Genomic DNA, 26,797 nt, shown 5'->3' with positions numbered 1-26,797 from the left:
TTGGTGACCGAGATCTACAAATTCAACAGTAGTGTTTACATTTTGGAAAAAAATTCACCTTATTACATTCATCGCAGATTTCGTTAGAATCGGGATTTGCTGCGTGATCGTACGTATCACCCTGTAATTCAGGAACCAGAACTCGGATCCACACAAAATTCAACAGCAGCTGATGGACCTTTCATTTAAAATCAAGTTTGTCAAAATCGGTTCAGAAAATTCCGAGAAACCGATGTGGACAAATCAACAAATTTTTGTTTTGTAACCATACTCTTTAACTCGTAATCCGTAACAAGATATCGGTTGAAAATGAAATTCAGTAGCAACCTATGGGAATATTATACCTTTCATTTGAATCTTAGTTTGTAAAAATCGTTTCAGCCATCTCCGAGAAACCGATGTGGACATTTTGTTAACAAATCCGCACATACACACACATACATACATACATACATACATACATACATACATACATACATACATACATACATACACACATACATACACACATACATACACACAGATATTTTGCGATCTCGGCGAACTGAGTCGAATGTTATATGAGACTCGGCCCTCCGGGCCTCGGTTAGAAAGTCGGTTTTTGGAGCAATTGCATAACCTTTCTATATGAGAATGGCAAAAGAATAATATTTAATTAGCTTAATCAGCATGAGTTCAATGTTATCTTCATGTGATTATATTTTGAAATGTTGGTGGAATGGGTTTGAAAGTGGAGGGAATGGGGGGTTAGTAGAGTGGGAGTGGAGGATGCGTCAGAAATCCTTCATCTTATTTCGGTATACGGGGTGGATGAAGGAAATGCGGGCGTGAGGGTGGTCCAAGGGGAGGGGAGTGATGATAGAGGAAGGTGTAAGGGCAAGGCGAGGGGAGGGGCGGCGACGCAATACTCAACTGCATATTTTGCCTTCCATTTGAAACTTAGTTTGAGAAAATCGGTTCAGTCATCACCGATGAACCGATGTGACTTTAATTGTGGAATATGCCCGGAATTCCGGACTTCCGGAATCGTCGATAGTGGACAATATATTCAAAGAATGTTTGATTGGCAATCAGTGATCTAGATCTGCGATTAGAAGTAATTTGGTGACCATTTCAATAGTTTTTAGCCTCTGAGGTATTACGATTGTACCGATTTATATGGGAAATTCCAATGTATCCTTACTAACACCCCTGTAACTCCGGAAGCAAGGGTCAGAACCGAATGAAATTCAGCAGCAGTCAACGGTATTACTGTATCTTTCATTTGAAATCAAGTTTGTAAAAATCGGTAGAGAATTCGTTGTGGAATGGGTGTGATATTAGCTTAGGAACTTGGCGGGTTCCCCGGGGGCGTCATGAACCGTCATAGGTGGCCAATGTGGTCAAAGCTGCTTTGATTGATCATTAGTGATCCAGACCCGCAAACTAGAGTAATGTTACATCAATTTTAATATGTTTTACATCATTTGAACATCATGGTGGTACCAGTTTATATGGGAATTTGCTGTGTGACCGCACTCTTCAACCCGTAACTCCGGAACCGGAAGTCGGATCAACTAAAAATTCAATAGCAGCTTATGGGAGCGTTATACCTTTCAGATGATACTAAGTTTGCGAAAATCGGTTCAGCCATCTCTGAGAAAATTGTGTGAGTTTAAATGACACACACAAATACTCACACATACACACACACATACATACACACACAGATATTTGCCGATCTCGACGAACTGAATCGAATGGTGTATGACACTCGGCCCTCCGGGCCTCGGTTAGAAAGTCGGTTTTTACAGTGATTGCATAGCCTTTCTTTATATGAGAAAGGCAAAAATACAACATTTAATCCGCTGGAAAATTTTCGAAGGTGGCAGAAAAGCCAACAAAGGTTACCAACAGTTTTAATGATGCATGAACCGAAACTAAGATAGTTTCTAACTCCAACTGCTGCCAAAATGTATGAACTGACATCGGTTAGGGGTTCAACCTGACTCAGTGTCGGGACCAAGCGAAAACGACATTAGTAATAGTGAAGTTATCTATACACTTCTAGAATTATATCGATAAACATCACCTGTTCACAGTAGTATTGATTCATACGAATAGGAACACGATGTTGAAAAATTGAGTTTCATACGCGCACGTTCTCGAAGCACAGAATATATTCTGATGCGTATCTACTTCACGAATACTATAATTCGCACATTTTGTACTTTTATCTAGTGTGTGATCAAAGTTCCCAATTTCTGTTTATTGCACATAGTAAAGGGTGTTTTTAATTACTTTTTCTTTAACCACAATTTTTCGTTGACTAAGTTGGCAGTTTTCTCTACAATTTTATCATGCCATAAAATACGCTTGAACGTCTTTAAATTTTGGAATTTCATTCAGAAATGACCTATCATCCAAGATAGCTTTTCGCAATTAGCTGCCAAAAACTCATCTTTTCAGATGAAGTTCATTATTAGTGTATGAGGTATTAAATAAACTAAACTGCTTCTTCAGTGTGATGTAATTTTTAAATGTTTAGTAGTTTTATAATCGTTGTGTGAATATATGTTTTTGCATGCAAAAGACAGCATGCGATAAACGGTTGTCAGTGGCGGATCCAGGGGAAGGGTCTTGGGGGTCCGGACCCCCTCCAAAATTTTTCAACTTGTTCAGAAATTTTAAATTAATTTCAATTTTATATTAGTTTCAAACTTAAAATAATTTCAAACCAAGTTTAAGTACCAAAACTAATTTTCATTAAATGAGGTTTTGACGCACAACGTATTGTATAATGTTCATTCCAAAATCAAAATTTCGGACCCCTCCCGAAACTTTTTTCTGGATCCGCTCCTGACGGTTGTTCCTGGATTTGATAGCGTTTGCTTTCAAGATTCGTATGAATATGTCTTGGCCTGCGAAAATTTGCGGATTGAATTGATCGTTCATACCAAAATGTTGTTTTTTGACACTAAAACTTTCTATAATTCCATAGATATAAGATATAGAAATAAACATGCACCACAAAAATTGTATATGCGAAAGCCGGACAAAATCTTAGAAAATTTTGAAATTCTAAAAAATCACCGAAAAAATTATTTTGAAAAAGTCATTTACAGAGATCAATCATAGAAAACTCCACAAATCTTGAGCGTTTTTTCAAAACGTCATATCTGCAATGAGTTACTCTCTTTGTTTACTTTCTCTTCTGTTAATAATTCGGTCACTTTAACATTTATCCCTCAGCTCTTTGCATAATATGCTAGCTAAAACCACCGTCTTTCGATCTGTACTGTAAAATAAGTGAAAAGTGTTATAGTGACGCCGTAAAAATCGAAAGAGAAAGTATAAACAGAGAGTAACTCATTGCAGATATGACGTTTTGAAAAAACGCTCAAGAAATATCTATTAAAACCAACAGATAGACACATAGTCTCTTCAGCAAAGTTGTTGCTTATTATATTGCTTCCAATTTTGCTGAAAACAGTATTTTTATAAATGACCAAACAAAAATTTGCTTCTCAACTTTAGGGGGATTAGCCAGTTTATTAAATAATATATTGCTATGCACTGTGTAGATCACTGTGCAAAACCAGCTGTACCTTTACTGTCAAAATGATATGTTCGATCGTGCTAATATCAGGTATTCGAATCAAAATTATTGTATTTTCTGCCATCCAACAATTCAATCAGTTTTAAACCTACTCTTACAATACATTTAGTGAAACGATACAATGTACATAAATATTTATATTAAAAAAATGAAAATTTCAATAAAAGTAAGACATTCAATTAAATTACCTTTGGATAACTGGCAATACCTGATATTAGCACGATCGAACATATCATTTGTTTCAGTTAAATGCCCCTTTCGACCAAATGGCATTCAGCTAAATAAACCAATTATCCAAATGAAATAGTTTTCGGTCCATTGGCCTAGAACCGCACTGTCTATTCCACAATTCAATGCTATGTAAAAATTAGTTTTAATCCACCTCGTGGTGCGATTGTGCTTTTCTCATTTATCCAAACTAAATGATTCATTGGCTGGTTCCGTTCAATATAATCGTGGAAATGTCTATTACATTCTAATTATACTTAATACGTATCCCACGATTACCACGCAAGTCGACGCTGGCACAATAAAAAAGTATTATATTTAATTTGTTTAAGGGGTTACATACCTTTTTATTTTTCAAACAATCGAATAATTACAACTCCTTGAGAATATTTTCCCAAATTTTTATAAAGATCTGAGAAATAAATCGAAAGTTACAGCACTTCCAAGCACGCTTCGTCTACCAAGAGCAGTGGTAACTTGAAATTTTAAACTCGATTATCTCGAAATGTCGTTTTTCCAAAAATGGTTTTTCCGTGATCACGATTGCCGAAAAACCACTCAACCAATTTTCTTTATTTTATTTTTTTCATTTGATCGTAGTGAATTTTTCTCGTACATTAACGATTCCTTTTTATGCATAAATTTTTGTTTTGTAGATGAGAATTTTTTGATACAGTTTTTAGAACTTAAAAAGCGATTTTTTTAGGAAAAACGTTCCCGAATTCAGGAAAAAATATTATTTATTCAACTAATCGTTAAAGTATGAGGAATACTCAAATACTGATAGAATTTTTGAGTTTAGGGATTTTAGTTGAGCTATTGGTCTTCAATCGTGATCACCGCAAACATCTTAAATAAAAAGGGATTTCGGGGAAAAAGCCATAACTCCGTCAATTATAAAAATAAACTTTTATAAACTAATGCTCGTTTATTTCACTGAAAAATGCACTATCAAAATACTATAAATTTGATGTAATGAAATTATTGCTTTGTGCCTTTGCGTAAATTCAAACACTCATGACATTTTTCTCATAAAAAGGTATGTAATCCCTTAAGCAATTGAGTAAAGCCATGTCAAATGATCCTCGAATTTTTCGAAAAATCACCGATCTTCATGAGGTATATTTTATTGGATATGGATTATGGTGAATAGCTTTTGGTATAAATATTTCGTTAAAACACCTTTTATTCTTTAAGATATTAACCCTTAAACTTAACTGCACGATAAAATTGTAAATTTTATATCTCAAAAACCACTGAAGATAATTCAATGATTTTTTGCACACTTATGGAATGGTATTTGCACTATCTCATAAAAATATTTTTGCTGCATAATTATGTAAATAACGGTACTTTGCATCTATTTAAAAATTTCAATTATATTTTTTCTTGTGTTCTTCACGCTAAAAATTTTCAAAACGTATGTCAAATTATGCGGCAATCTTTCATCTTCAATAATCTGATTTGATCATTTTTCATTTTTGATCCTATCGAGAGTTATGGAGGATTTTATAACAGTGCGCTCTTTCAACGCACGGCCCACTTTGATGCAGCCCGCGAGAACGTACATATTGGCAACGTCGTACGTCGCAACGTCAGAATGCGCATCGCGTTGGAAGTGCGCATCGCATGACAAAAAGAAACCGCATCTCTTGATTAGTGCAAAAGGGTAAACTTTTCTATACGGATTATCGAAGATGACTTTTTTCCAGATATTTTGATATGCTTTAAAATTTTTTGACCGAAGTAAACAACAAAAATTATAGTTGCTTAATATTTTTTTATTAATATAATTTAACGTTTCTAACAATTAACATCATCAAAAACACTTTTGTTAGTCAAAGTACATCTACGTTATATCCAAATTCATTCTTGGTCTATAACAAATGAAAAATTATATGACAACAGCATTTTATTTCACGTTTAAGCAACGATGCGTCTTTTGAAAATTTTTTACTTAGAATCTTTACTTGTTCAATCGTATCGATGTTGAGGTTTTTTTTTATCGCTATTGCTTCTGGTAATTCTGTTAATTTGTGGATCTCCAAGTTCTGGTAAAGTATTATTTATTTTATCGAATTTCAGTTAATCATCAACGATCTTTATTTACAAATCATCGCTACAGTTTTCAGCATGAACCTGTTGAGTCAACGAATATTCCAGTTCCATTACTTTGGAACACTATAAGAAGAAAAAATTTCCTATGTTCTAAACGCGTAATTGACGAACCCATTACTATAAACATGGGAAGAAAAATTGAAAATTTAACGAACTTTGCGTTTTGTTCATGTCCATATTTATTTTCGTAGTATTTTTTGCACTCATTACGACATATGCCACACATGTGTTGACCTTGTTGACCAATATAATTTTAAAATTTGTCACTCCACAATAACCAGATACGACGAACACATTTATGATTTTATTAACGGAATAAATCATTTGTGTGATCGACCCATATTTATAACATCAAACAATCGAATGTTTTTTTGAACAAAGTTTGTCTATTTTGAGATAATTTAGCATTTTGTCGAGTTCTTGCTATATGGGAAACACTCGAGTGCGATCGAAACAAAAACAAACGTCAAAACGTTTTTTTCACTCGCACTGATGCAAATTAAATGGGCGCGTAATTTAACGCAAGGCCCGATGGCGCAAAAGTTGTAATGTGTATTTAAGAAAAGATTCGCAATAAACCATGCTACCTCTCAGACAAATGAACTGACAATCAAATGTGGTGAAGTATGTCAATTTGCAAAAATATGTCAACGCAGGTTAAAACATGCCCACTGCTCAACTTTGTTCATCGGCTGCCAATATCCGAGCACGCTTGTGCGAGGAATTGAGTGACAGAAAATTAAATAACTCCTGAATAAAACATTCACCTTCAATAATCTATAAAGAAAAGCTTGGCTCATAGATGCCAATTTTGTACAAGAGATACGCTCCTTCAAAGCGATGCGCATTAGGACGTTGCAAGGTGCGGCGTTGCCAATATGTATGTTATTTTGCGGGCTACATCAAAGTGGCCCGTGCGTTGAAAGAGCGCACTGTTACAAAATCCTCCATAAATCTCGATAGGATCAAAAATGATCAATACAGATTATTGAAGGTGAAAGACTGCCGCATAATTTGACATACGTTTTGAAAATTTTTAGCGTGAAGAACACAAGAAAAAATATAATTGAAATTTTTAAATAGATGCAAAGTACCGTTATTCACATAATTATGCAGCAAAAATATTTTTATGAGATAGTGCAAATATCATTCCATAAGTGTGCAAAAAATCATTGAATTGTCTTCAGTGGATTTTGAGATATAAAATTTACAATTTTATGATGCAATAAAGTTTAAGGGTTAATATCTTAAAAAATAAAAGGTGTTTTAACGAAATATTTATACCAAAAGCTATTCACCATAATCCCTATCCAATAAAATATACCTCATAAAGATTGGTGATTTTGCGAAAAATTCGAGGATCACTTGACGTGGCTTTACTCAATTACTACGATGAACCAATTATATGCATTATCAACACACGTATTGCGTTGTTAATGGCTTTGCCAAAGAATCCCCACAATATTGACCAAAGTTCAAAGCAGTTTCAATCATTGAAAAGTAAAGAAAGCAACTGAGAATAAATCTTTTAGAATCTAATGGAGTTAAGAAAAAAATCTTTTGGAATCTTATTTACCTACGTGAATGTTAAGCCCAAAATCACGAAAATCGAATGGAAAATGTTGATGTTATGATCATCATTATCAAAGCTTTCGATCTGAAATAAACTTTCATTTTATAGATGCGATGTTGTGATGGAATCTTTCGTTTTGTTCACCGGTCTCTGCTCTTAGAACGAATACCATATTCGTGTCTCTGGAAAAGCTATAATATTCAAGGGTTAAAAAACATGGCACATATTCATACCAGCAGAATATTTTTCTATTATTTCATTTATCAATTGACGCGCATTAATTTTGTAGCTCCCCAGCAATCCCTGTATTTACACCGTAACAAAAACAGGTCGACGATCCTGCTTTAGCATTGTTGAGGCGTTTCAAAACTTGCACATCTTCTAAAAACATATAGAGCTACATTTTTAAAGTTCGTACAAAAGAAATGTATAGGATTCTCTCGAACTATGACAACTTTTTCCGAGGCCCGGAGTGCCGAGTCTCATATACCAATCGACTCAGCTAGACAAATTGGGACAATGTCTTTGTGTGGGTATGTATGTAAGTGCACTAATGTCATGTAACTATCTCAGCAACCGCTGAACCGATCTTAACGAAATTGGTTTCAATTGAAAGGCCTAACGTTGCCATTTGACACTATTATTTTTGTTTTTTGATATGTTATTTACTTTCTGAGATATGGATGATTTTGTCAAAACACAAAGGGTTTAAAGCAAGTAAAGCTTTACAGGTGTTTTAGGGTTAAAAATTAAACCGATTTTGAATATCGGGGTATGAAAATACATCTGCGTGATTCAAGGAATTCGATTTCGAGAACATTTTGTGAACAGTTTTTTCGGCATTTAATTAGCAAGGGACTGGAAGGTGAAGTATATTTTTCAATATTTAGAGCCATAGTACTCAAGGGAGAGCAAGGTGTTGAAAGGAGAAAGTTTAGAAAAGCGTGGAAGGATCATATATGCAAGCTTAGAGTTCACCGGCGACTTAACCCTTTGTCTGCTACCGTAGGGGTCAGGGTCTTTTGGCATTAGAAATGCGAATCACCTGAGTCTACGGCATGTCCGAACAAGCGTAAAGTAACTTGTTACTTCATGCTGTCGGAACCGGAACCGGAGTCGGTTCCGACAGCATGAAGTAACAAGTTACTTTACGCTTGTTCGGACATGTCGTAGACTCAGTTGATTCGCATTTCTAATGCCAAAAGACCCTGACCCCTACGGTAGCAGACAAAGGGTTAAGTCGCCGGTGAGCTCTAAGCTTGCATATATGATCCTTCCACGCTTTTCTAAACTTTCTCCTTTCAACACCTTGCTCTCCCTTGAGTACTATGGCTCTAAATATTGAAAAATATACTTCACCTTCCAGTCCCTTGCTAATTAAATGCCGAAAAAACTGTTGACAAATTGACTCAATAGGTCGTTAACAAAAAATGGTTAACAAAAAAAATGGTAAAAAAATAACATTTTGTGAATTTACTTAATAATTAATTTAATAATTTTTTCAAAAACTAGTACGCAAGTTTACTTCAAAGACAAAACAATGTGTAAATTCACTTCAAAGTGAAAATTTGTCCAGAGTTGATGTATTTATCCGTTGGATTAAGCATTGCGTTCAGTCGTGAGATAGACGTTGGATTGTATATGAATGCACAAATCACCAAGTAATCCACCTAGTAGTGAGAAAATAGATTTCTAAGATAATCCATATTCATATTATACTCGTAGCACCGAGAACAACTGTGTTTTTGAATAACAAAATTCTAGTGAAAGTTTATCTTCTTTCACAAGATTTGTGTTATAATAATGATGGTGCATTATGTATAATAAGGATCTTATAGTTCTCTTTATTTTTCGTCAGCCTATTTCCGTTAGGAGGCCAAACACCGACGCCAGAGAGGTGACACTCCCACTATCTGGACTGGATATCGACCCATCAACTCATGGACCGAGGATCAACGGCTTTACTTCCCTTCCGAAGTAAGGCGTGACCTCAGATTTTTCTCACCTCTGAAAAATCGCAACGACCTTGACTGGGATTGAACCCAGACCAACTAGGGTGAGTGGCGGTCACGCTTACCACCCAACCATCGGCGCCGTCATGTATAATAAAGATGTAAGGAATCAAAATTTCGCCCTATATACGAAGAAAAAAATGTCGTGATTTAGTTAATGTCCCTATTTTGTCAGCCTAAAGTACACCATGGAGATGATAAAAACGGGTCTTTACTGTATTTATTATTCACAGTAATAAGTACACCCCATTTTCTGAGGATATTTTCTTTCAATTGCATTAAACTACACCATTTTTAGGTAGTTTTCAAGGGGTTATTTTATCGCCTTCTTCCAAAATTCGGTGAACCTATTCCCATTCGTGCGATAGTTTGTGTTAAAAGGGTATCCTAAATTAATTGGTATACTTAAGGGTTTATATGTTGCAGATAGAGAAACTTCATAAATTTTCAGTTTTTCCTACACAATATTACAAAATCTTCTTAAACAACTTGTTCCTAATAAAATTATGTAAATTTTATAGTATTTGAAATTTTTTAATAGAAGTGACAGAAGGTTATCGAAAAGTTTCGTGAAAAAGAAAATTCTAGTAATGATAATGATTTTCCCTAACGGGTTTGGAGAGTTTTTTATTTGTTCTTCGGCATTAGAATTAGGGATAATAATTCAGATTCAAGATACTACTGGGAAGTCATTTTTACAAAAAGTTGATATCGAAGTAATGTTTGAACTATGCACGCATGCACTTCAGAGGTAGCGAGATATCAAGAGCTAAAATTTCAGTGCTTAGTTATCAGCCGCATTGGGAATTTGAGTAAACGCTATTGAGTATGAACTTCAAATCCATTCCATCCATCCATCCACTGATATTGTCTTATGCTAATTTGAGAGATTATCTGAGTCCTGCCACTATCTTTGTAGTATGTGTTATCAAAAACGTGTTTAATCCACGTAACAGTGTGATAAAAAATTTCTTTTAACACTTATCACTCTTTTCAGATATTATAACGATTGAGAACATTTCCAACATGATGTTTCGTGATGTTTTTGATAACACATACTACATGGGACAGTAGTAGGCTTCAGAGAAACATTCAAATCAACATCTTCGGATATTATATCGATCAAATTAGCATACGACAACATCTTTGCGAGAACTGTCGAAAGTCAAATCAAAATAAAAGTAAAGCGAAAAAATGCCCTTTAAAATAGGCCAACAATCCACTTAATACTAATAGTTTGTGAATAAAATATTTAAGTTCTTCATTCAATGCAACAGAAACAGGAAATTTCCTTTTAGGGACTATATATGTGCTGTCCCAAAAAATGGAAAAAAATATTGCGCATATTTGAAGTTCATATCATTGATAGCGTTTATTCAAATTTTCATGGCGATCAGAGAACTAGAACTGAAAATTCAACTCTTGAAAACACGCTATCTCAACGCGATTCTTTCGATATCGACTTTTTCTGTAAGTGACCTCATAGTGAGCAACATATTTCACCTCACAATAGTTAGTGGATGAAAAAAGGATTTTGAACCATTATCACTAATCCTAACGCCTAAGTCTTTTATAATATTTACACTTTGTAATATTCACACCCTTATTAATAAAAGTGGAATTTTTAAAAGAATCTATTTTTTATTCATTTGCCTAAAATATGCATTAGGGTCTTAAAAGTAATATGTCCAAATATGGAAGGCAACAATAACAAACGAATACTTAAATTTTCAATTTTGCCGTATACCCTGAGTGTACTAAAAACTTTGTGTTTTTTGCGGTGGCCGAAAATATAACTCAAACAAATATCCTTTTATCATTCTGAAATTTTCACAGTGTTTTCGACATTGCTTTCTCCAGCGACGTACGTAGGATTTCATTTTTTATTGCACTTTTTTTTAAATAAGCAATTTTGTATCTATTTTTATCAAATGTTCAGCGTTTCCATTTTGCAAAAAATAAAAATTTTGTCGCTTTCTATCCTTCTAAGGAATCGAAGAAACTTTTGTTTTTGGCTTTAAGTCAAAAATTACGGAGGATAGATTTCCAGCAGTGGACCTTTTCCAAAAGAACTAGTCTGTGAGAAAATGTTTTTTGTGCATCAAAACTAGTATCATAACTCGCAATTTACGAGATCTCGATTCATCTTTATATTGCATAAAGAAAAATGTTGGGCATGAAAGGATTAATACAATTTTGCAATCTTGTTTAGAGAAAATAATGTAATTTTCTAATTTTTGTCGTTCCGCTACATATATAAACGAGGTGACCTGCTATACAAGATCGAAAAATCGAGTTTTTTACTTATGGCTATAGATAAAACGAAGAATACATCACAACAATTTAATTTTTTTAAGATTCTAACAAACATTTTAGGGGCCATACACTAATTACGTAAGGGCATATGGGGAGAGGGGGAGTTTCAAAATATCTTACAAATTCTTATCTGAAGGGGAGGGAGGGTTTGTTCTTTCTTACATAATATCATAAAAAGTATGAAAATAAAATCAATAAGAAAAATATTCGGGAAAATATACTTTTGCATATAAAATATTTAAAATAATCCATAAAGAATTGTAAAACGATCCATAAAAAAGTTGTCCATGTTCCATAAAACAAAACTGAAAATCCATAAAACAGTGTAAATGATCCATAAAAAAGGGTGATTTGATTCATAGATTATGAAAAATTGAACCATAAAATGGTCGCAAAAGAGCACTAAAATAGTAATAAAAGAGCAATTAAAATCAACCAATGCCCCATAAAAATATTGGAAATGTTCCATGAAATGATACATTTTGCGCAATAAATTAACTGACATTGATCCATAGAATATTAACAATGTACATTAAAACACGTCGATATGTTCCCTAATATCCACAAAAATATTCCACGGTATTACAAAATGGAGCAATAAAATGTTAGAAAAAGTTCCATAAATTTGATGAAAATGTTTGCTAAATAATTTTTCTTGGTCCATAGAAGATGTAAAAATGAACATTAGAAATGCTATGTATTGATTCATTTATCCAACGCTAAATTATGGTTCATGGATATTTACAAAACGATCCATAAGAAAAGAAAATGTAAAACGATCCATTAATATGTGCTTATGCACTAGAAAAAATAAATTTAATGAATTCATGCGAAATTTTACGGTAAACTGAAAAAATAAGTTGTGCTTAATAATACTCATAACAGTGACAGTGTTTTAACATGTGAGCTTATACTGGGAGCTAGTGTGATGCGGCTTGGCCGCATATCCGAGGCCAAAGATCCGAAGCGGCGCAAAGCCGCTGAGGATCCGTTGGACGAGGCATTGATTAACCCGTAGCTGAAATTGCAAGCGAACCTGTGGTCCTCTCGTTTGCCCGGTTTACTTAAACATAGGGGCTATAGCTAGTTAAAAGCCGACTGAGCGGCAGCGAAGTCGGACAGTGCACTAGAAAGCGAAGTTTGTGTATAAAGTGTCCGTTTTCGCTTCAGATAGTTGGTATTTGCGACTCATGCCAGCCTGTTCCAGTGGTCTAATAACTCTCAGCGCGCTAATATCATACATACCCTGCCGTTTAAAGAGTTGCCATAATGATTTCAGGTTAGCTAAGGTCAGTTACCTGACTAGTGGGATACGGAAGCTGAAGTTTAACTATAATGTATGCATTGTTTGTTGTAGTTTGACATTACAACCAAATGTAATAAACTTTATTATTAGTTCGAATAGCAAAAATTTCGCATGAATTCATTAAATTTAATTTTTCTTGTGCATAAGCCCATATTAATGGATCGTTTTACATTTTCTTTTCTTATGTATCGTTTTGTAAATATCCATGAACCATAATTTAACGTTCGATGTATGTATCAAAACATAGCATTTCTAATGTTCATTTTTACATCTTCTATGGACCAAGAAAAATTATTTAGCAAACATTTTCATCAAATTTATGGAACTTTTTCGAACATTTTATTGCTCCATTTTGTAATACCGTGGAACATTTTTGTCGATATTATGGAACATATCGACGTGTTTTAATGTACATTGTTAATATTCTATGGATCAATGTCTGTTAATTTATGGCGCAAAATGTGTCATTTTATGGAACATTTCCAATATTTTTATGGGGCATTGGTTGATTTTAATTGCTCTTTTATTACTATTTTAGTGCTCTTTTGTGACTATTTTATGGTTCAATTTTACATAATCTATGGATCAAATCACCCTTTTTTATGGATCATTCACACTGCTTTATGGATTTTCAGTTTTGTTTTATGGAACATGGACAACTTTTTCATGGATCGTTTTTCAATTTTTTATGGATCATTTTTGTTGTTTTAGCGGCACAAACTTAGGGCTGCCAAAATATTCTTTACATAAGAATTATTTATTATTTGTGCCGTTCATTTTCTATATTAAACAAAATTAGCACATATTGTACATCATAGCCAAGGAAGGGTGGACCTGGAATTGAAGTGTTTTGCAACAGCAGGATATGATTGTTAAATTAATTATGTAATTTTGTTTATTGTTACCATCGTGAGGAGCGTCTTAACACTTTCATGTCCAACTTTTTTCTAGTGCATGTGGGGTTTTTTTTCTTGAATACGGTGGGGTCAAGAAACACGAAAAGCCTATTTTCATAGATAGGTGCTTCCATGGCAGTGCTAGAAACTGGTCAATTTTTACCTTCCAATGCTTAATACAATTCTCCTAGAATAATTACAATAGTCCAATTACGTGGAAAACGTAGCCAACTACAGTCTAAATTGCTAAGTTTTATCACTTTTCAATAATATTGCACCATAACGAAAATATATGAAAAAATCATTTTCCGTCGTCAACGCAAACTGTCTCTGGCAGCACTGCTCCATCGGAATCCAATCAGACTAATTGCAACAACTTCAGTTCTAGAACTGATCCTTGTAACTGTTAATACTCAAATTAAAGGCAATAATCACATTAATGAGCCTTACTTGTTTTTGTGAGCAAATGTTGTAGCTGTTTAAAAACGGTGTTGTCCACAAACATCATGGGCATGAATTAATGAAGGGTTAATTGTCGATGGTGTTAGAGCAGTTACATCAATTTCTTGACGCTTGGTGGCACGATGTTCTGAACCAGGGTGAACTGGGGTCACAGTATGCCTTACAAGTTAAGAAGTGCTGACACTCTTCGTGTTGATGGTCCAATATCCCTCTATTCATACTTTTTGTTCAAACCGCAAGGTATGTTCTGTCATGCGATGGTGACAGATCTTGTGGGCCGAATATTTCCAGAGTGTGAACTGTATTTTACTTCAAGAAAATTCGAAGATGTCGGAGCTATGCGTACGATAATCGTCACAGTTGGAGCTCAGAACAAATTCATGCCAGAACAGGTTATAAATTCTTATGAGCTCTGCATCACAAGAAAATAGATTCAAAGGAAGTGGAATATAGCGAAGCAGATTATATGGACCAGATTGGCTTTAATAAATATCACCCAATAGTTGTTCTACTAGCATGCAAATAAAATTACTACAGATGAATGCAGTTAAATTTTGTCATGAATTTTCTTGAAATAATTCTATAAGTATCGTTTTCGCTATCTTATTTAATGAATTTTTAATTACGAAAATCATGATAAGATCTTATGTAGGGGGAGGGGGAGTTCGTCAAAATCTTACGAATTCTTATCTGGGGGGAGAGGGAGGTTGGATTGTTCTAAAAATGCCTTACGTAATTAGTGTACGGTCCCTTAAATATTTCTGAGGCACGTTAGTATCAAATATTCATGTCAAAAAATGTAATTTATAGAAGAACATGGAAAAAACGGGTACAGAAAATCAAACAGAAAGTACACTTAAGTAAATTGAAAATTTTGTTGTTTCATTGATTTCAACTATAACTACCAGCTGCACTTTTCCAGTATGGAAATATTGCTTTACTTGGCCATATTGTGAAGTTTACCAAGAAAATTTTTTATTTTAGCTTCCCAAAGGGTGTACGAGTACACATGAATTTTCACCCCCTTAGTTGTACCTATTAATTTAGGACACTTTTTGAACATAAACTACCCAAACAAATGAACGAGTGGAAGAAGGTTCGCCAAATTTTGAAAGAAAACGTAACATTATTCTTTTAATAAACTACCAAAAATGGTGTAGTTGGTGCAGTTCGATGAAATAGAAAAAAGATATCCTCAAAAATAATCCTCAAGTATTCGAAGAAGTTTCTTGTGGACGAGTTTATAATGACCTTGTTTCCACTTATTTGAAGTTATTTATTTCGCTTATCGTTTGCCGAGATACATTCTAGATCGATCAAAGGGTCATAAGTTAGAAACTTAGCTGTCAGAATGTACCAGAAAATGAAAGATTGCACATTGATAAGCGATCAAGACACAATCAGACAACTTGAAATTGTTTGGTGCATAATCCAAGCAGTGAAAGATAGAAAATGAAGTACAAAATATGTCCTGATATCATCCTGTTCCGTTTCATCGAAATAAAATTCGGCTGGTATATTAAAACGGATCATTACTTTATTGAACGATAAATAACATGCTATAACTTTTAAAGCATACAAGACAGACAATTGGTGTCTTCAGAAAAGTTGTTCGCAAAAGAAAGAGCTACTTAAAAGAAAATTAATGTAAAAATCTCACCTCAATTACCTGAGTAAGACAACCTGTTTTTCTATCTTCAAAAAAGTGAACGCTACCGAGAGACCATGCTTTGGGGTTCACGTCGAGATTTGCAATCATTTGACACAGGGTTGGGTCGTTTTTTGCTGGTGTGTCATCAAATTTGATTTAGCACAAGAAAAAGAGTATGTTTTTCGCGTGGATCAAACATATTGTATCCAAATGTAATTATTGAGAAACAGATAATCGACAAGATCTACGGTTTCGTGTGAAGCCTTGAGCGATGTGCGTTCAGTACCATCCCTAGAAATTTCAAACAGTAAACTGTTGTCGTTTACGCTCCATCCAGTAAGATAAATTCAACCTAATTTAGATCAATGCGTTGGACGCGCCACATTCCTAATGGATATTGCTGTTACTATTGCTGTCAAACTGTTGTCAAAATCAGGACTGTCTCAATATTACTAGCAAGGCATAATTGTTTGCTGTAACGGATTGCTGAATGCTGGGTACCATTGTCTCAACCACAAAGAGCTAGGATTTTTCTTAGTAATTAAAATGAAACTACCTTCACCAAGGTTTATTACTATTTACTTGATATCAATGAGAAACCTAAAACGAATATTTCAGTTATATTTCTTACTAGAAAGTTTGGATGGTCCTGGTTAGGACCGTTTGTTGTTTGCTAAGGGGACAACAGTTTAGGTACGTTGTCTAAGGACAAATTTCGAACAGAGCGGGGCGACGGTTCATGGTCAGTAACGATGGTGCTGGTTTCGCAAATGACAAAACACGAAGCTAAGATTTTTTCATGCAGACAATTTTTATATGAGTAACCAACATCATCCACTAGGCGGTGCTTACAAGGTAATAATATGTTCGATTGCCGGTCAAATGCTACGGGTCAACCATGACTGCTTTCACAAAATCTTTTTTTTTGTAATTTGAAGTAGTCTATTATACGGATTTAGATACGAAATCGTCCCTTTTTCCGTTCAGATAGTGCAATAATCTAGTTATGTCAGTTAGTGCAATGACAGATATTCATATTCATAAACTGGGAAACGTCTCCAGCAAAAATGTTTGAATAGCGAGAATGGATATGTTAAGGTAGTTGATGAACAAGATCCGTTGATCCATGAGGATAATAATGAATCCAAATATTTATCATAATATTGCACCAGAAACTATATTTCAGACAGTTATCACATATCACCATGCCAAAACGGTAATAGTTAAAACTAGAATGATTTAGTATATATCGAGTATTAACAATGTAATTTATTTACAAAATTTGATTTTTCTGAGATATCAAATTTGATGGCTACGCGATTATGCGAAAATTTCCAACTAAATTAAGTGTGTAGCTATGCGAATAAAATAAGAATGTATTCTCATCACAGTGTTTTTATTATTCTTTGGTGCGATTAAAGTGGTTTTAACCTTATAGTTATTCGCCTCTTACAAAAAAATTTAATCCAATGTGCGAGGGTTGGAAGCCCAACACAAGTGAGCAAGATACAAGGCAATCGATTTACTAATTATGTAAAACCTGTCTCTAGTTATTATTAATTCATTTCCTCGGCTGTTGTTATGAAATTAGACCTATATAATGAAATTAGACCTATATAATTTGAAAATTCAAAGATTACTTTTTGGTCTCAGGTTTCAATCACAAAATATTTATTTTGCGTTAAAGTTAACGTTTCAACGGGAGGATACTTCATCTTCAGGACAAAACGACTACAAATATTTTCTGGCAAATTACGTGCGCAGGATTCGATGAACACAGGTTGAGATTAATTTTATTTTCATAAAACTGCAAGGGGCAGCCCTATGGGGTTGCACGAACTGTGGACGTAGGACTATACTACTTAATGTAAAATATTTATTTTCTTAGTACTTAGTGTGTGGGAAAAAACACCCGGACCGGTGAAGAAAAATCAAATTTTAGACAATATAATCATATCTCATGTATAGAACAAGCTTTCTAGTTGCTCTCAAACAGATCCTAAAACTTCAAACACCCATGGGTAACCCCAAGCTTGTAGATGTGTTTCGATGCCACAGGATTGTAAAATGGTTAATATTACGTCATGAAAATTCAATTCTTCCGTGACAATTTTTTTTGCCTGCAAAATGACCTGTGTGTATGCAAAGCTCATGATTTGTTGGGATATTAGCATTGATCGGAAAATGCTTTCCAACGCTGCGCATTGCATACATACAGGACATTTTGCAGGTCACCAAAAGCTGTTCATTTTAACACCGCCACATGTTCATTTTACCCACTATAAACATGAGTCAACGCTGATGATGATGGGTAGAACGAAAGAGACAACTAGTACCACCACTATTAGCGCATTTCACCAAAATTCTACGCGGCCTTTCCCGATTGAAAGGAACGGCCACGCTTAGCCCATCTGTCATAATATCGTGATTTTGCATAGCGAAAGGCTGAATGATAACACATAATTTTGTTCCAAAAAACAGCCCTGCGTTACGCAACACTTTGTGCAGGTTGATTATACCAGTTGCAAGTGGGGCCAAATTCACCAAGTTCCGTAAAATTCCTTTTAAATTACAGAAAAAAAAATTGCTTAAAATTGCTTAGATGAGCTAAACTAATTAATCAAATCCTGTTTTAAAAACTGTCCTTGCGTTTAAACCAAAATGGGAAGCTTATTACTACCACTACATTACTTAATTTCAAGCGCAAATAGCAAATACATGTGCTAGTTAAACCAAAAATTTACTGGCAACATTACAGCGGCATTTAGGAAGCAGTTTGAGCGGTCGCCTGTTGGACGACACAGGGTAGCGTCCCTCCATACTAGACTTCTAGCTCAGCTACACTGGCTATAAAAAACACAGCGCAGTGATCTGCTACGCCAGCTGTTCAACAAGGAACTGAGCGTGTCTGGCCAAGTCCGTTCTTTAAATAGTCGATGATGACGTCATTCATAGAAGCGTTGCGCGCTAGGTATACCAATCCGTCGTACAGGGCTTGGGAAGCGCTATCTTCTGTGTGTTAATGCGCGATATTTTGACAAGGTTGTATATTATTTAATTTTTTAATGCTATGATATCAAAAATCTTTGGGTTTATCTATTGGAATCTATTCTTAGAAGTATTTCGGGGCTATTTGTGCAAAAAATTGAAAATTTATCGTGAGATGGCTGAATTATATGCGTTTAAAATTGGACCACTTTTCGTTACATACCATTTTTGTAGAATTTGCAGAGTGCACCCCTATATCGAAAACAAAGACGTAGTCCTACGTCAATATATATTTTTCATAAACAGATTGAAAAGACCTACAACTCCGTAAAGCTCGCGCGCCTAGACATTAAACACTATGAAAATTGCTTTTTCAACAATGATAATGCAGGAAAATTTTTGTGACGTTGTGTATTCCCTGAGAAAATTCAACCCAAGTTGTCGTAACTTTCCAGTGAAACATAAATAAAAAACCTGTTTCAATCCACCTAGCGGTGCATTTATCCAAATTCTGATTTAAATTTAATAACGTTGTCTATTGCATTCTTATTACACTTGGTAAGCATATATAAGAGCACGACTGTAACGAACTTGATAAGCAACATGTCGACGCTGGCACACTTGAAACAAACAAAAATATAATATTCAATTGGCTAATCAGCGTAAGTTTAATGTAGTCTTAATGCTAACATATTTTGAGATGCGAGGCGGCGTCGGGAACCACCTAACCTATTTTGGTATACGGGGTGGATGAAGGGAATGCAGGTGTGAGATTAATCTGAGAAGGAGATGAGAGAGGGGGGTAGTGAGGAGAAAGAGGGTAAGGGGTGAATGTCAGGTGCAACAGCCAACTTCACATTATACCTTCCAGTTGAGACTAGGTTAGTGAAAATTGCTTCAGTCATCACCGAAGTGGATTTAGTTCTGGAATATGTCCGGAACCTGACTAGGAATTGTCGATAGTGGACAATACATTCCAAAAATTTTTGATTCGCCATTATTGATCTAAACCGGCGAATCGAAGTAATTTGATGTTCATCTCAATATATTTTTAACCAATGATGTGTTTCGAATGTATCGGTTTATATAAGAAATTCCTATGTGACCGCAATAACCAACCTGTAACTCCGGACCCAAAAGTCAGAACTGAATGAAATTCAATAGCAGTCAATGGTAGTATTATATCTTTCATTTGAAATCAAGTTTTGTAAAATTCGGTTATGAGTTTGCTGGGAGTTAGGTGTGTCATTAGTTCAGGAACTTGGCGAGTTCTCCAGGGGCATCAAGAGCCATCATAGGTGGTCTATGTGTTCAAAGTTACTTTGATTGGTCATCAGTGACCTAGACCCACAAATCTAAGTAATGTTGAACCCATTTGAATATGTATTACATCATTTGGGCATCATAGTGTTACCAGTTTACATGGGAATTTGGTGTGTGGCCACACCCTTCAACCCGTAACTCCGGAACCGGAAGTCGGATCAACTAAATATTCAGTAGCGTCTTATGGAAGTATTATACCATTAAGATGAAATTAAGTTTGTGTAAGTCGGTTCTGCCATTGAGAAAATTGAATGACATTATTTGACACACAATCACACAAATACATACACACATACATACTCACAGGCATTGCGATTGTGCCTTTATCATTTATCAAAACTATGACTCATTAGCTAGTTATGTTCAATATAATTGTGTAAATGTCTATTACATTCTTATTACACTTATCAAGTATTTCACAACTACCACGAAAGTAGAGGCTAACTTGCTTTAAACAAAAACGTATAAGCTTAATCAGCATGAGTTAAATGTTATCTTCATGTGATGATATTTAGAAATGCTTAGGAAGAAAGGAGAGGGGGGGAGGGGTGGATTAGTAGAGTTAGAGTACAGGATGCGTCAGAAATCCTTTATTTTACTTCGGAGTGCGGGGTGGATGAATGAAATGCGGGTGTGAGGGAGGTCGAAGGGGTGGGGGGTGTGATGAGGTAGAGAGGTGTGAAGGGTGGGGATGACTGATGCAGCACTCAACTGCATATTATATCTTCCATATGAGACTTGGTTTGAGAAAATCAGTTCAGTCAGTTGGTGGAAGCAGTTTATATGGGAATTTGCTGTGTGATCGCACTTTTTCACCCGTAACTCCAAATTTTTCAAAAAAATGGTCCAAAGCTCCGTTTCTTCGATTTTCGTCGCATTAACCTTAATTAAATTGCATGTCATCGACGCATATCATATATATTTGGAATGTGCATACCCACCAGCGTTGCCAGATATACCGATTTTTACACTCAATACCGATAACGTATCTAAAAATACCGATTTTTAATGTTTTATACCGATACATACCGATTTTTTAAACTTTCTAGTTTAAAATATGGTTAAAACGCAGATAGTTGGCAGTTTGATGGACTGTAGCAGACGAACCAAGTTGAATACGAGTAAATCCTTTCTTGTGCATATTTTTCTTATCTTATACATTTGAAATATGCAAAAAAAGTTTTTATTTTTTATTTTAATTTTGCACTGTTGGACCCCGTTAAGGGAAATTTAAGCTAAATAATCAGGAAAGGTAATGAAGCTATATCTAGGGACTAAAGAAAAATATTTTAAGATCTTCGGTTTCTTAAAAAGAAAGAAGAATATATTTTCCGATTTTGTCAATGTCCCCATTTTATCAGCCTAAAATTGACCAAGGGGCTGATAAAAACGAGTCTTCGCTGTAGTGCTATAATGGTTCATCATTCAGTTAGAATTCTGTCTGGTTTCAGGTAAAATACTGACTCAAGTTCAACAAGCGATTACGATTAAATCAACAAATTTCTAATATACATATTAAAAAATAACTATAACGTGGCGCCGCAAAAAAAAAAAAGAATGTGCTTTTAAAATGGTCTGTTAAAGGTTGTAGATCTCGTCATATACAACACAAAACCACGTTTGATCAATTTAATATACCCTCTAAATCTTGATTTATAGCAAAACAAAAACATTTTTCAGGATTTTCAGCGCAAAAAAGTTTTCTACGCGGTCATTTTTTGACATATTTTAAATTCTCTAAGTGTTTTGGAAAGAAGAAAAAATGACCAGAGTTTACAATTTTCCCAATCGTGAACAAAATAAGGCGATATTTCACCTACTTTGACCAGCAATAAAAAAGCAAACATGCGATGGAACATTGTTTGCTCTCCAACTTTTCTCGACAAGACATCATTGGATCTCATCTTTTCCGCGGTATAATATGAGATGATATTTTCGCGCCTAATGTAAAACTGCCGAATAACTAATGGTTTCGCAAAAAATCACAAAAATGAGTAGATACAGATCCTTAGAATGAAAATACTGCAATAATGTGGGGAAATAAATTCTATAATGTAATATATTAATGGTTTTTCTTGAACTTAATTTATCATGAGGTTCGAAGCTGCGAAATTATCACGTTTCCATACTGCATTGTCAGCAAATTCTCGCAATTTCTTGAAAGGTGAAAAGTTGGGTCCGTGCCTACTAAGGATGAAAAAACTGTTCGATGAACTACTTGTCGTGAGAATGAGCGAATATTTTAACCTCTGAAAATGACCTTTCTAACTGTATGCTACACAGATAAAAATGTTCTGTTATTTTAAATTTATTTTCATGCACATATTCGGAGCATAAAAATATATGTAAAATTAAGTCCCACCACTAATACACACGACTTGTAATGCTTTCTTCAACTAATTTTATTGTAATTTTACACGTTGATTGAAAATTACAGTTTCATTAAACGGACAACCTTTAGTGTATTTTTAATCCACTACTGCTAAAATAAATGACATTTTATATGACAGGAATGAAAGTGTATAATCATATGCTTTTTAATGCTCCAATTGAATGCATTGATTTTAACTAAATTTTCAATAAAATTTTCGATTCAAGCTTTGTATCTTTACATTCGTATTTATTTACATGTCATTTAAATTTCATTATTTTTGGTGTGAACGTTATGTACATACATTTGTTAAAAGTACTATGCGGTTTTAAGCAATATGAAAATAATCATTATTTTGCATTTTTTTTTCATTAAATATATGAAAATGGCTCTACATATTTATTAGGATACGTCTTTGTTTATATAGAAATTTTGGGAGAACATTTATTTCCGCATCTAACGACCTATTTATGATCCAAATCTGTTGAAAAATGGAGATATTATTTTTTACAAATTAGAAACTTGCTCGCAATTAACAACTCTGCCATTTTTCAGCCGATTTTAATGATAAATAGGTCGTTGGATGCGAAATTGAATGCACTCTTTAAAATTTTATTAAGACAAAGACGCTTTTTTAGAAGAATGTTGAGTAATTTTCATAATTTTCATGGAAACATCGCAAAATTAGGGTAGTTTTCATATTCTTGACCTAAAACCGCAGAGTATCTTTGACAAAACAACATAGCATAGCATACCATTTGGAAGGTAATTTTTTTTTCTTCCCAGAACACCCAAAAATTTAACATCGGTTGAAAAATGATCTCGTAGAAACTTTTTTGCCGAAAGTTCCGAAAAATCGTTTTTTGGCCATAAATCAAGATTTTGAGGTGGTGTGCGTAACGTAGTTGGTAAATCGATTGCCTTGTACGCAGCGCAGCGGGGTCGGGACTCTAACCGAAATTTTTCATAAAAGATTTTTCTAACCCGACGAGGGTTTTAACCTTAAGGTTAAAACTCTATAATCGAAATAAAAAAAAAAGATTTTGAGGGTATACAACATTTTTCAAACATTGTCTTGTGTTATATTTGGCGAGATCTTCAACCCATACTAGGTTGCTTGAAAAGTACAGAATCACTGTAGCACCGTGTAATTTAACACTGGTTTGCAAGAATAAAGTTCATACCGATTAATACCGATTTTTTATTTAAAGTTATACCGATATTCTATGAAACCATCTGACAACGGTAATACCGACACCTTTTGGATTGTATGTTGATTTTATCGATTGGGTAATTTGCTCATGAGATATTGAGATACTTCTTTTAAAAAGAAAATGAGATTTTCGTGTTCAGTAATCCAAAATTAGCATAGAAAATTCGTTTTTATAATGAAAACAAAATCAATAAAAGATTAATTATGAGGCTGACAAAATCGGAATATAATCGAACTTAATTGAAAAGAATGTTTTTCTGAGCTCTTAAATAATTTGATCTATTCTACCTTAACCAGGGCACGAAATCTGAATTGCGGATCCGACATATTATAAACAAAAGAAATATCCTCATCCCACGCGAATAAAATAATGCACCATAAAGCGCAACTGCGAAAAGAAAAACAGTACAAGGCTCAACCAGCGAATGTATTATGATCTGTCACTGCATCAACCAGAAGCGAGAAAACAACCTGGATGAAAATGTGCAATGGCCAAGAGCAGCGATAAAGTACAAGAACTATGTATGCTCCACATATAAACGACCTCGACGAAAGACGGACGTGACTCTCGCTGGCACAATACACGAAGAACATCGATCAATACATGCTCAACACGATCGGAAAAATGTACTCATTCTGGTGAACTTGCCTAGCCAACAGAAAAAGCATCAGCTCTCTTTCAATCAAGACGCTTTTACCGCACGCAAGTAGCGCAACTGTAGGGAAAACCATTCCCGACCGAGCATCGCAATGTGCGCGGACATCTTAGCAAGCTGGGCAGTACTACCAACAGAGCCCGACAGTTTCAAAGTGAAACAGCTCACTACACAGCACAGGGTTGCCACCATTTGGAAATGAAACTTTCCTCGACCAACCATGGCTGTTCTAGTGAAATAGTGAAGACCATTGCCAACTGTGTATGGTTAGGTCTTTTGTGTACACTAAAAGCATGCCTCCTATGAGTATACGAGGGCATTTTAATGACATGACACACGGACTGCTCTAGTATATAAGCGCAATGAATTGCGATACACTTTGGTTGTCACAGAGCTTACCCATACACCCGTGTGGGAATAGGGAAGAAAATAATTATCGCAGCAAAGTTTCAAGAAAATGTTTCCAAAGGAAAATGTAACTTATGCAATGAAAGCTGGAAAAATCAATAGGGTTTATGATATAACCATCTGGTTTATGACTTATTGTTAATAAATCAAATGTCAATATTTATTCTAAGATATATTTCTAATAAAAGGGGTACCTAAAAGGATTTATATGCTTATATAATTGATCCTAACTGCTACGCATTTCCCGGCGAACCGACGTGTAACGGATCAGTGTCATCGACTATTGGGATCCATTTCGCCTTTCGTTTTCCGACCAAATGGGTAACAGTTATTTCAGATTTCTACTCTTATATTGTTTTCTAGCTTTAACTACAAAGTTTTACATACCGATATACTTCTTTTATGTACACTGTTGCTGCCTTCGCTTTTGGTCTGAAAACACCTCTCTCACACCCTAAACCACTGCGACGCGATCGTGTCTCACACTCTCCCGGACTCGAAACTCGCGGCTTATGTACATGCAAACAACGCACGGCACATGTATATAAGAAAAATTCTCATAGCCGTCAGCACGAACTCCGAGCGGCGAGTTTTCGAAAGCAAAGATGAACGAACAGAATAAAAAATAGTACCGTGTATCCGATTTGTTCGAACCGAAAATTTGTAGTACAAAAATCCATCCAACAAAACAGAAACGAAAATCGCTTGGACAATTCAACTGAGCTGCTAAGCTGCAGAGAGCGACTCTACACCAACAGAACGCTCATTTAACACTACACCAATGCTTCCGAACAAAATTTGTATTAAATGACGTTTTCACATTTTCCACCCCTGTGTGAGTGCGCGTACAAGGTAAGAGCGAGAGAACCGAGAGAATGGCCGTGTACGGATACGGGCTACAGGGTACTGATACCAGTGGAAATGGCGTGTGGCAAGATACCTCGCGATACGGTATTACGGGTGTATTGGGGTGTTGATTTCCATTTGGCAACAGCCACAAATGCCAAAGATGCGTTTAGCGCTAGAGACTCGCTTAAATCATTGGCAAGGATAACAGATAAATTGTTCGACGGCCGATTATGACTCAAGGTTGTTTATGCGACCAAAATATTAGATACCTGCGTTGTCGGCGATTTTTATTCCAAATGATAGTTTAATAATGAATTAAACTATTCATGTAACAGTGCACAAACACGAAGAATGTATTTTCTTTTGACATTATAAAAAAATAATTATGCCACTTATTGAAAGCTGATGGTCGAGAAATTCTATTGTAAATTGAAATCATGATAATGATTAAGGGAAATGCAACTATTTCTGTAAATGTTTTGAAAGAATTCCATATAATCAAAAAATCCGATTTTGTGCCCTCGAAATAATTTCGTTTTTCGTCGGATCAGTTAATATTACGTCGCGCAGCTTTATTTGGTGAATTTATATGAGAAAATTACTTTAAGTTTTTTATTCTGAACGTGAATAATCAATTGTCTTCGTGCATCGTTCCTTTCGGTTAAATAATCTTGCAAAATAATTTGTTTAATTCAGTTACTGGACATTATACTAATGCTTGCTTTCCCTACTAACGAAAACATTGGAAATCAAAAATTTGCCATTACTTCTGAACATAATAAGGACAAAAAAGTTTGGCTAAAATATGAAAATACAGTTAAGCCGCGGT

At 34.9% G+C, this 26,797-nt stretch overlaps 1 protein-coding gene across 2 annotated transcripts in view; it reads right to left on the bottom strand.

Moving 5' to 3' along the window:
- LOC131683418 (uncharacterized) overlaps positions 1–25,915 on the bottom strand; it is a 99,220-nt gene extending 73,305 nt beyond the window's left edge. For both annotated transcript variants that reach the window (XM_058965389.1, XM_058965391.1), the window contains exon 1: positions 25,507–25,915. The gene's annotated coding sequence lies outside the window, so the exon portion shown is untranslated. The remainder of the gene's footprint in view (positions 1–25,506) is intronic.
- Positions 25,916–26,797: the final 882 nt, after the last annotated feature.

The sequence above is a fragment of the Topomyia yanbarensis genome, chromosome 2, assembly GCF_030247195.1.
Source record: "Topomyia yanbarensis strain Yona2022 chromosome 2, ASM3024719v1, whole genome shotgun sequence".
In the NCBI taxonomy this organism is placed as follows: domain Eukaryota; kingdom Metazoa; phylum Arthropoda; class Insecta; order Diptera; family Culicidae; genus Topomyia; species Topomyia yanbarensis.
The sequence above is the reverse complement of the archived record's forward strand: the minus strand, read 5'-3'. Positions and strand labels throughout refer to the sequence as shown.